Here is a 12,248-nt window from a genome sequence, read left to right as displayed (position 1 = left end):
AGAGGGTCCCTGGTTCGCGCCTGGGTCGGGGCGAGGGGACGGACTAAAGTTAAACTGTTACATTGATGCTGTTGACCCGGATCACTGGTTGCTGCAGAAAAGGAGGAGGTCGAAAGGGGGGTGAGTGTAACAGATGTGAAATGGTTATCTAGTTAGCGGTGGTGCGCGCTAATAGCCTTTCAATCGGTGACGTCACTTGCTCTGAGACCTTGAAGTAGTGGTTCCCCTTGCTCTGCAAGGGCCGCGGCTTTTGTGGAGCGGTGGGTGACTGTTGTTGATGTGTGCAGAGGGTCCCTGGTTCGCGCCCGGGTCGGGGCGAGGGGACAGACTAAAGTTAAACTGTTACACTACACTTCCTTCTTCCCCTCATCTCTGTCCTCTCTAAATCTCTAGACCCTGTCCAGACGCTCTTTTCCTCTCCTGCTCTCCTCCTGGCCGTGGGCTAAGCTCTCCAGATGGCACTGCCAGCTCCACAGCCACTCCACATCAAAGGGCCACGGGGCCGAGAAGAAAGGAGAGGAGAGAAGAGAGGAGAACATCTCTGTCACTGTGGCCATGACTGATCCAAGTAACACACACACAGACACAAACACACACAGACACTCACATACACTGTCATAGATGGATCCACGTAGAACTGGCATCCTTGACACTCACTGACGCTAAGCAAAAGCTAACACTGACACATTTGGGCAGCATTGGTGAAGCCCTACTACTTAAAGGAAAGGGTCACCCATTTTTTATGTTATTTTGTTTTTGTGCATCTCTGAGGGATGTTCTATCGATTCCCTGGGTCATTTCATGTTTTTCTGAGTTATTGGCGTTTAAGCAGGCAGAAATCCGTTTGCTATTACGTACAACCGTGATAAAGTCTCTCTCACTACACTGGAGGTCAATATGAATAGGACTTTTAGATGGTGAAAACGTCTAGCATACCTGTCAGATTTCAATACTGGCCGATGTCATAACTCGGGAGGATGTCTTCTCTCCAATGAGCCATTGATCATATTTTTACGATATTCCGACCTCGAGAAATGTAGAATTCAACAGAGGGTCTAGCACATGTGTCTGCCAATTTAGTCCAGGGTGCATTGCATGGTGCAGTTGCTAGAGATATTATAGAAAGGAGATAGGAATCCAATGAATAAAGGAACGTAAACGCCCCACTCAGCAGACTGTTGACCAATCACGTTCACAATGTTATGCTGTGTCACGTGGTTGCTAAGCTAATCGTCACGCAATCCCTATATAAAGTCAGTGTAAGAAAGGTGCCCATTTTCCTCAAAAGTACGTAATATCACGAATCCAAAGGTATAAGATACTACAAATAGCAAGTGAATTATCTCCCATCTCGGGAAAGATTTCAAATGTTGTACTACTTGTTGATGAAATTCATGCTAATGTTGGATTTTTGAGCTAGCGCCCAATAGACTCCCATTCACTCCTCGAAGGAGGGCACTCTTTGTCCCATAATCGCCCAGAACGCAACGCGAGTAGCATGGGCAATGTTTCCTATCTCCTCAAAAGTATATCTGCCGTTGCGAATGTTAGACTCCGCTCTGTGAGGCACTGCAGGTTGAACATGGTGAGATTGTAGACTCCTAAATTGATAGTGCAGTTTCTTTAGCCAATTTTACAGCTAATTAGCTACATTACATGCTGATATGGTCTTCGGTATTATTGTGTGTAGCTACATTTGCTAGCTAGCTAGCCAGCCCATATAGAGAGCATTGCATTTTGGATTGTGTAGTAGACTTGAGCTGCAACAGATTTCCACAACGATTTTCCATGTTACTACCAACCTTATTATAGCGCCAAAATGAAACATTTCTTCACAAAAAATATTGTTCACACAAATTAGTGTTATTTAACACTAAATTGAAGGAATATGTGATTTTAGGTGGATTTTCCCTTTAATATTGAATATCAATATCTCATCCGCTTGATATGACAATCTGTTTGCATCCTGTTCTGCTTCACTTACAAGGTCTCTTCCATAACACTTGCCTGATGGCTGAATTACAGTTTTTTTCATTCTAAACTGAGAGTTCTGCCAGGGTGACAATGTGTTTTATGATTCATGATTTCATGTCACACATCCCATCAACTCTTCAGGTTGTCTGAAAAAACTAGATTGGACAGGAGGGATTATTTCAGCAAATTGTGTGAGAGACGACAGAAAGGGGGGATAGGTAGTAAGAGCGGAAGAGAGAGAATGTTTCTGTTAAAGAGAGAAAGAAAGAGAGAGGGGGGAGGCAGAGAGACAGAAGCAGGAAGAGCGAGGCAGAGACAGACAGACAGAGAGAGAGAGAGAGAGAAGCAGCCTGTGAATGGGCCTCTCAGCATGGCCATATGACAGTGATACAGCGTCTCCACAGTGGACCGTGGATCCCAGCCAGTGACCTTTACAAAGTCCACTAGAACCAGATCAAAATAGACTGGCCAATAACAAGGCATTACCTTAGTTACCGCGGTTACCTCTACCTCTGAACAATATGCATACAGACTGCTGAAAGAAACTAAGAAAGCAAATAAATTGTGAAATTTGAAACTGATCTTGTGACCTCTACACAGTCACACACACACACACACACACACACACACACACACACACACACACACACACACACACACACACACACACACACACACACACACACACACACACACACACACACACACACACACACACACACGCACACACAACTCCATCCTTCCAATACACACACACGCACACAGGCCAATATCACACACACACACACATCCACCGTACACACACTCCCATTCTGAGTAATACCAACCAAATGTCTCCAAGTGAGTAGAGTACACAGCCCCATGGAGCTGCAGGGTGATCAGCCTCCTCCCACACTAAGACACACTACAATAAAGACGTCTCACCTCGCCACTACTCCGACCCACGCTCCCTTCCACTACCCTCTGCTGTGGAGGTGGGCAGAGAAAGGAGGCAAGGGAGGCTGGTCGCCTGGAACACGCTGCAGGACAATGAGATACCTGCCGTCAGGCCTTCGTACTGCACAGCGGGATCCCTGCCGCAGCCCTTTACCCGCCCACGGCCCAGCAACCATAAACTAATAGCAGTTCAAATGATATAAATGTACCATCACAGAGAGGGACTTCATCATCTTTCCAATAATTCCTTTATAGGGCAAATGCTCCCTGGGTAAATGATAACTCATCCTGTCCTCAAGGCAGTGGGCTGGGCATCGCTTTACGAGATGCTGTTGCAGGAGATTATGCTGTGCGATTGAGACGCAAATCTTACAGTACAAGTCCCATAGACTCTAATTTAAATAAATACAAACTGTATTATTGAAGCCCCAATAGCCACAGGATAGGAATGACACATTTATGTTATACAAGTAGCGTGCAATATCCTCTCTGCTTAAAATATAAAAGTGTGATTGAAGCCCAAATAGTCCCCAGTGAGGTATGATGCAAATATTCATTATCCTTATACTGAAAAGCTTGCCTGGTGCCTCACACTTATAGGTCATTGAATAAATAAACAGAAGTCAGTTGGAGAAAGGCACAGGCATTGAGATTTCTATCATGACGAGTTAAAAAAAGGATACAAGTATGAATCCCAAGATTTAGGACAAATTATTTGTACCATCTCATAGCAACTCTCAGCAGTCATGCATAAGGTCTCTATATATGACAGAACATTCACTGTCATCCCTGGAGCAAATTAGTTAGCCTCTGACCTCTGTGGTACAGATGAAGCAGTGGGGTCATATTCAGACTATAGCTATTCCCTGCCAGTGCTGTACAGTATGCACTAGGGTTAGACATACATTTTAAAGTGAAACATCTGAGTCTCAGTGTCATTCTGTTCCAGTGGAATTGCCCTACTTAATAAACCATACTCTCCTCTCAGTTCAAGCTGAGGGTTCTATTCTGTTCTATTCTGTCCTGTTCTATTTTATTGTACTCTATTCAGTTCAGTCCATTTCAAGATGAGATGTCTTTACTGTGGTGATGGGAGATTCAGTAAAGCCTGTGTCCTGTGGGAATTGTTTGCCATATGATAGGAGGTGAGTTCTCAATATCTAAATAAAAGGCCTAGATATCAAGGGCATTGAACAATTAACCTAACACACTCTCGAACAATGTACCCCACGCACGCACGCACGCACGCACGCACGCACGCACGCACGCACGCACGCACGCACGCGCACGCACGCACACACACACACACACACACACACACACACACACACACACACACACACACACACACACACACACACACGAGTGAACAGGAACTACAAAAAGCCAGTATCTGTCCATCCCATGAAGTTGAGAGAGAGGGAGCATAGACACATCTCCTGGGACTGAGAATCCAACTGGCAGACTTTTCAGATCCCTGGTCTTTCCAAGAACAAGCACTCTGCGCGTCCAAGAACACGCATCTGTTATCATATCATCCCACTTTCAATGTGTGTTGGTGGGCATGGATCATCAGCTCACAGCCCTCTGAGAGGATTCCACCATCCAACACATCCACATAGGCCTACAGTCCTATGCATAGCTCACTGCTCCACTCCTGTCTCTCACAAGCTTCCCATGTGAGTTATGGCATCAGGGTTAGGCTACTCTGCTCATGAGAAGAATCCAGCACATACCATTTGTTGATTGCGGCGATACAGGCTTTGAGGTATAGGCCTATTGCTAATACATCTCCTGTATGGTTTGTTGTCTCTCCCTATCGCGTGTAATTCAAAATGGCATATTTACTCTAGTTCAGATAAGAGATTGCATTTGTATATGTTACCAATAGTATTTATTTACATTCATGCTTAGATAAAGTCATTGTTGTTTATTTTGTCTGAAATACACTGTTTAGTTTATAACATTATGACTGCAACTTTGACTGTACAAAAAAACCTACTGTAACGTTCAATTACACGGAAACGATGCAGCTCAGAATGACCAGTTGAAAAAAGGAGAGGGGTTGGGTAGTGGAATGCTCCGCTGCCCTTTAAATACGTCATTCACTGCTTCAAGCTACACCCCTCCACACCCATCAAACGGAGCAAACGTTCCTCAAAGTCTGTTGAAGAATGTTGAAGAATGTTTTGGGAATAGTGTCGTTCAGTAGAAACCATCACGCAAAGTAGCAAACGTTTAATCGAATTGAACGCACCCCAGCTTGACTCTCATGATGGGTGTTCTAGAGTGCACTCGCACGTCTCATGTGTAGCCTAGTGGTGTGCAATGAGTTTGAGATAATCTATTTTGAAACGTCAGTGGTATAATATAACATTTTGTGCTATTTAAAATGAATTATACTACTTCTAGTTAACATTATATTTTTGTAAAATACATGTTTACTGTATCTCCTTTGAGCTGTGTTATGTTTCATGTATGGATCATCCACCTGTCCTTAGTAGGCCTATGTCCTAACGGACCATTACCTTAAGCCATTGGCCTTGTGAGCAGAGAGGCCCGGTCATGTATAAACAACAGGCAGTTGCTTTAGCTTTCAGATGTGTGAGATTATACATGTGTACATACTGTATCTTCACCATCACTGTTGCACAGTGGGCCAACAACACTTAATAAAACCACTCCGTCTGCTGGCCCTCTGTGTGCTCCAAAACACAACTAACTAGGCTGCCAGATCCGTTATTCATAACATTTATTATGTGAGTTCCATTGTATCACTATTATGCCTTAGTAAGTACAGTATAGCATTAGTGGGATACAGACTTCACACCACGGAGATCCTATTAAATGAGTATTCGAATTCCGTATTCTATGCTTCGCACTAACAACAGATAACTAGGTTCCATATTGATACCAACAGACTGATGTGTGAACTTGGTCTAACCTGACCTTGTAGCTTAATGACCCAGAGTTTGTCCTGGTCAGGTCACATGATCATAAAGCATCTCAGAGGGGGAGTGCTGAACCATACAGGGTTCTGTATGGTTCAGGTTAGAGTAGAACCATACAGGGTTCTGTATGGTTCAGGTTAGAGTAGAACCATACAGGGTTCTCCGGTTTGTCCCCATAGGGGAACCCTTTGTGGTGCTGGGTAGAACTCTTAGGAGAGGATTCTATCCAGAACCCTCAATGAATGGTTCTACCGAGAAACCTTTTTTCTTTGGAGGGTCCTTCCTAGAACGGTTCCACCAGTCTTATGGTTTACAGGCCACATCAGACCTGTAAGTCACATTATGATGGCTTGCAAAGTTATGTGTAATTCCTATTGGAATCCAGCCAGAGTAAAGATATCCAACAAGTGGAATTGCTAATCACCTGAAACCTGTATTCAGCATAACTGCCAGGGAAGGGAAGATTTAATACTGTGACTACCTCAATCATCTAAACTGGAACAACCATCTCAGTAACGGGTGCAATAAATCCAATTACTAACAGATTGAGTTAGTTTAGAAAACTGTATGCTATGTATCTTTATGTAGCATAAAATGAATCAACCAACCAATACAAAAACACAGATTTTACAGTAAAAAAATAACTATTCTGAAAATCTCCCTGCAATAGAGCATGATGGGAAATATTATACACACTGAGTGTACAAAACATTAAGGACACTTGCTACCTGCTCTTTCCATGACATGATCCCTTATTGATGTCACTTGGTAAACTACTTCAATCAGTGTAGATGAAGGAAAGGAGAGGAGACAGGTTAAAGAAGGATTTTTAAGCATTGAGACATGGATGGTGTCTGTGTGCCGTCTAGATGGTGAATGGACAAGACAAAATATGTAAGTGCCTTTGAACAGGGTATGGTAGAAGGTGGGTTTTTCACGCTCAACCGCTTCCTCTGTGTATCAAGAATGGACCATCTGTCACGGTTCATGAATCCACTGCATCCCTCTCTCTTTCTCTTTCTCTTTTTCTCTCTCTCTCTCTCTCTCTCTCTCTCTCTCCCGTGTTTGTGTGGGCGTGGTTCCCAATCTCGGCCTGATTGTCTGCGCCAGCTGGAATCACTTATCTTCCCTTTATATGTTCTGTAACCAGTGTTTCTTGTTGTCAGATCGTTGTTACTTCCCTGAGGTTGTGTCGTCTGTCCGTGCTCATTCTCTCGCCGCCCTTGTGTGGATTATCTTCTGTGCTCCTTCCTACCCATCCGGACACACTCCCCTGGATTTCTCAGCACGCTATCATCGGAAGATGCGCTCTAGTCCCTGGGTCGGATTCCGTCTGAGTACAGTCTGTCTGTCCTGTTGCTGCTGTAAACTGTATTCATTAAACCATCGTTGCTTGCATCTTGCATCCGCCTCTGTATTGTCACAGAACGATCTGACCAGACCATGGATGCAGCGAGTTCAACGAGTCTGACCGAATTCATTTCCCGCAGTATCACGAGAATGGATCAACAAGAGGAGAACATCTCCAGCACAGGTCGGGCAGTACAAGCCCTTGCGACGCAGGTATCCCAGCTGACCCAACAATTACAACATCTGAGGGGTCTCGCTGCGCCACCTACACCGGCAGTTCAACCCGCCCCGCCAGAGCCGGATTCCCAGCTAGAGCCACGGCTACCGACACCAGAGGGTTATTCAGGTGATCCTGACTATTGCAGAGCTTTTCTTACGAGATGTTCCATGCATTTCTCGTTGCAGCCACGGACCTTCAACCGTGAACAGTCTAAGGTAGCATTCGTACTCACACTGCTATCAGGCAAAGCGGCTCTTTGGGGAACGGCGGTGTGGGCGAACCAGGACCCGTGCTGCACCTCTTTCCAGACACTCTCCGAGGAGATGAGAAGGGTCTTCGATCGGGCCGTGGCGGGTAGGGAGGCGGCCAGACTACTCGCTGACCTTCGCCAAGGAGACCGTTCAGTATCGGAATACTCCATCCAATTCCGCACTCTGGCCGCAGAGTGTCAGTGGAACGAGGAGGCGCAGTGGGACATGTTCCTGCATGGGCTGGAGGACCGGATCCAGAAGGAGATTTATGTTCTGGACCTTCCCAGGAGTTTAAATGGACTAGTGGAACTAGCCTTGAGGGTCGACGCTCGTCTGAGTCGTATTGGCCGCCGAGCATGCCCTAACAGACCGTATAACGACACGGAGGGCTGGCATGCCAGCGGCGGGAACACGGCCAGTTCAGCCTCCGCTCACGAACCCATGCAGCTGGGGAGAGCTCGCCTCTCCCGGGAAGAGAGGGAGAGGCGGAGATCCCAAGGACTCTGTCTCTACTGTGGTAGAGCGGGCCACTTTATCCACTCCTGCCCGGTAAAAGATCAGGCCCGGTAGTAAGTATGAGGCTACTATCGGGTGGTGTCACCACAGAGAAGACCTCATCATCTACTCTCCTCCCGGTAAGACTAAGATGGGCCACCCACACGCACGACACCCAAGCCTTACTGGACTCAGGAGCAGAGGGTAATTTCATGGACTTCAAGCTCGCTCACAAACTCCAGATTCCTATCACCTCACTCACGCACAAGATATCCGTCAACGCTCTCAATGGTCAAGAACTCCCCAACATTTCTCACACCACTGAACCTATCACACTCATCACTTCTGGCAATCACACTGAGACACTATCATTTCTACTCATGGACTCACCCCTTGCACCATTAGTTCTCGGCCACCCTTGGCTCACCCAACACAACCCCAGAGTTGACTGGGGTCATAACTCTATATCCATGTGGAGTAACAAGTGTCTTGAGTCCTGTTTAGTGTCTGCTTGTTCATCTGTGTCTGATTCTGTGTTTCTAGAGGAGGCAGTGGATTTGTCTAACGTGCCCGTTGAATACCTCGACCTGAAGGAGGTGTTCAGTAAGTCCCGTGCTGCTTCTCTTCCTCCGCATCGTCCCTATGACTGTGCAATAGAATTATTGCCAGGTGAGTCTCCGCCTAAAGGCAAGTTATATTCACTCTCTGTTCCTGAGAGGGAGGCTATGGAGAGATACATCTCTGATTCTCTGGCATCTGGATTCATTCGTCCTTCCTCTTCTCCAGCGGGGGCGGGGTTCTTCTTTGTGGGGAAGAAGGACGGATCTCTGCGTCCTTGCATTGATTACCGTGGGTTGAATAACATCACAGTGAAGAATACCTATCCCTTACCGTTGATGTCCTCAGCCTTTGAAAGGTTACAGGGAGCATCCGTGTTCACTAAGTTGGATTTACGTAATGCATATCATTTGGTTCGCATAAGGAGGGGGGACGAATGGAAGACCGCGTTTAACACCCCCAGAGGGCACTTCGAATATTTGGTCATGCCTTTTGGGCTATCCAACTCCCCAGCGGTTTTCCAGGCACTCGTCAATGACGTGCTGAGAGATATGATTGATCAGTTCATATATGTTTACCTGGATGACATACTGATTTTTTCTTCTTCTCTCCAGGAACACGTTCAGCACGTCAGACGAGTGCTTCAGAGGTTGTTGGAGAATGGACTTTTTGTCAAGGCGGAGAAATGCATTTTTCATGCACAATCCGTTCCATTCCTAGGTTACATCGTCTCGACTGAAGGTATTCGTATGGATCCTGACAAGGTTAAGGCTGTGGTGGATTGGCCAAGCCCAGATTCCCGTAAGGCCTTACAGAGGTTTCTGGGATTCGCCAATTTCTACCGGCGTTTCGTTCGCAACTTTAGCCAGATAGTCGCTTCTCTTACCGCCTTAACCTCCCCCAGAGTGACGTTCAGGTGGTCCGATACAGCCGAGGCTGCATTCGCCAAACTCAAGAGCCGCTTTGTTTCGGCCCCCATCCTCATAGCTCCCGATCCCTCGCGTCAGTTCGTGGTGGAGGTGGACGCTTCAGAGGTGGGGGTAGGTGCGGTACTTTCCCAACGTTCCTCTTCTGACGACAAGATGCACCCTTGCGCGTTCCTTTCCCATCGGTTATCACCTGCGGAACGCAACTACGACATTGGCAACAGAGAGTTGTTGGCAGTGAAGTTAGCACTGGAGGAGTGGCGCCATTGGTTAGAGGGTTCGGGGGTACCTTTTATAGTTTGGACCGATCACAAAAATTTGGAATATATCAGAACCGCCAAGCGACTCAACTCCAGGCAGGCGCGGTGGGCACTCTTTTTCGGACGTTTTGACTTCTCTCTCTCGTATCGCCCGGGTTCCAAGAATGTCAAACCCGATTCCCTTTCTCGCATTTTTGACCATTCCGAACGCCCATCCACTCCCGAGTGCATCCTACCCGGGACCCTAGTGGTCTCCACACTCACATGGGAGGTTGAATCGAGGGTCAAAACGGCCTTAGAAGGGGTAAAGCCTCCGCCCGGTTGCCCGCCTAATCGGTTGTTTGTGCCGGAGGGGTGTCGGTCCGATGTTATTCGGTGGGGGCATTGCTCCAACGTAGCGTGTCATCCAGGAGTCAGCCGCACTAGCTTTTTGGTTAAGCAACGCTTTTGGTGGCCACTGATGGCTCGTGACATTCACAGTTTTGTCTTGGCTTGCTCGGTTTGTGCCACTGGGAAGACTTCTAATCGACCCCCAGATGGGTTACTCCAACCGCTGTCGGTCCCTTCGAGACCCTGGTCCCACATCGCGCTAGATTTTGTTACCGCCCTCCCACCCTCCCAGGGCAAGACGGTTGTTTTGACCGTGGTGGACCGGTTCTCGAAGGCGGCTCATTTTATTCCCTTGCCTAAATTACCATCTGCCAAGGAGACAGCGGTAACTGTCGTGGATCACGTCTTTCGCTTACATGGCCTGCCGATGGACGTAGTTTCTGACAGGGGGCCCCAATTTGTGTCCAAGTTTTGGCAAGAGTTTTGTAGGTTACTGGGAGCGAGTGTCAGTCTGTCTTCAGGGTTTCATCCCCAGAGCAACGGTCAAACGGAGAGGGCCAACCAAGATTTGGAGAGAGTGTTGCGATGTTTGGTTTCTAAGAATCCCTCTTCCTGGAGTCAACAACTCTCTATGGTTGAGTACGCTCACAATTCGTTGCCAGTGGCAGCCACGGGTCTCTCTCCGTTTGAGTGTAGTTTAGGTTACCAGCCACCTATCTTTCCCAGTACGGAGTCCGAGGTCACTGTTCCCTCCGCTCACGCTTTCATCCAGAGGTGCCGTCACGCATGGAGCAGAGCCCGTGAGACTCTTCTCCGGGTGGGGGCGCGCACCAAGGCTAAGGCCGATCGCCGCCGGTCGAAGCCTCCGGTATACGTCATTGGCCAAAGAGTGTGGCTTTCTACTAAGAACATTCCACTCCGATCCGTTTCGAACAAGCTTGCCCCCAAATTTATCGGGCCGTTCAAAGTCACCAGGATCATTAGTCCGGTGGCGGTCCGGCTCAAGCTTCCTCCGGCGTATAGGAGAATTCATCCTACCTTTTCATGTGTCTAAAATAAAACCTGTGTTTCAGGCACGCATTAACCCGCCGGTCCCGGTTCCCCCGCCGCCGCGACTTGTTGATGGGGAACCCACCTTTTCTGTCAATCGTATTTTGGACTCTAGAAGGAGGGGACGCGGATTCCAGTACCTGGTGGACTGGGAGGGTTACGGTCCGGAGGAGAGAAGTTGGGTACCTGCTAGGGACATTCTGGATCACTCCCTTATCGATGATTTCAATCGACAGGTAAATTCGCCTGGGAACGCCAAGAGGCGTTCCTAGGGGGGGGGTATTGTCACGGTTCATGAATCCACTGCATCCCTCTCTCTTTCTCTTTCTCTTTTTCTCTCTCTCTCTCTCTCTCTCTCTCTCTCTCTCTCTCTCTCTCTCTCCCGTGTTTGTGTGGGCGTGGTTCCCAATCTCGGCCTGATTGTCTGCGCCAGCTGGAATCACTTATCTTCCCTTTATATGTTCTGTAACCAGTGTTTCTTGTTGTCAGATCGTTGTTACTTCCCTGAGGTTGTGTCGTGTGTCCGTGCTCATTCTCTCGCCGCCCTTGTGTGGATTATCTTCTGTGCTCCTTCCTACCCATCCGGACACACTCCCCTGGATTTCTCAGCACGCTATCATCGGAAGATGCGCTCTAGTCCCTGGGTCGGATTCCGTCTGAGTACAGTCTGTCTGTCCTGTTGCTGCTGTAAACTGTATTCATTAAACCATCGTTGCTTGCATCTTGCATCCGCCTCTGTATTGTCACACCATCACCCAAAGGACATCCAGCCAACTTGACACAACTGTGTGAAAATGGGCCAGCATCTCTGTGGAACGCTTTAGACACCTTGTAGAGTCCATGCAACTCAATATTAGGAAGGTGTCCTTCATGTTTTGTACACTCAGAGTGTGGTTCTAAGTAGAACCCTTCTAGCCTCCCAAAGAATCATCAAAGAACCCTTTCTT

The 12,248-nt window shown here is 47.5% G+C and overlaps 1 protein-coding gene across 1 annotated transcript in view; it reads right to left on the bottom strand.

The window, feature by feature from the left end:
- The window catches only part of prkcab (protein kinase C, alpha, b), a 215,022-nt gene that overhangs the window by 190,740 nt on the left and 12,034 nt on the right, over positions 1–12,248 (bottom strand). The gene's annotated exons all lie outside the window — the stretch shown is intronic.

Source organism: Salvelinus alpinus, chromosome 1 (assembly GCF_045679555.1).
Source record: "Salvelinus alpinus chromosome 1, SLU_Salpinus.1, whole genome shotgun sequence".
NCBI classification, from domain to species: domain Eukaryota; kingdom Metazoa; phylum Chordata; class Actinopteri; order Salmoniformes; family Salmonidae; genus Salvelinus; species Salvelinus alpinus.
The sequence above is the reverse complement of the archived record's forward strand: the minus strand, read 5'-3'. Positions and strand labels throughout refer to the sequence as shown.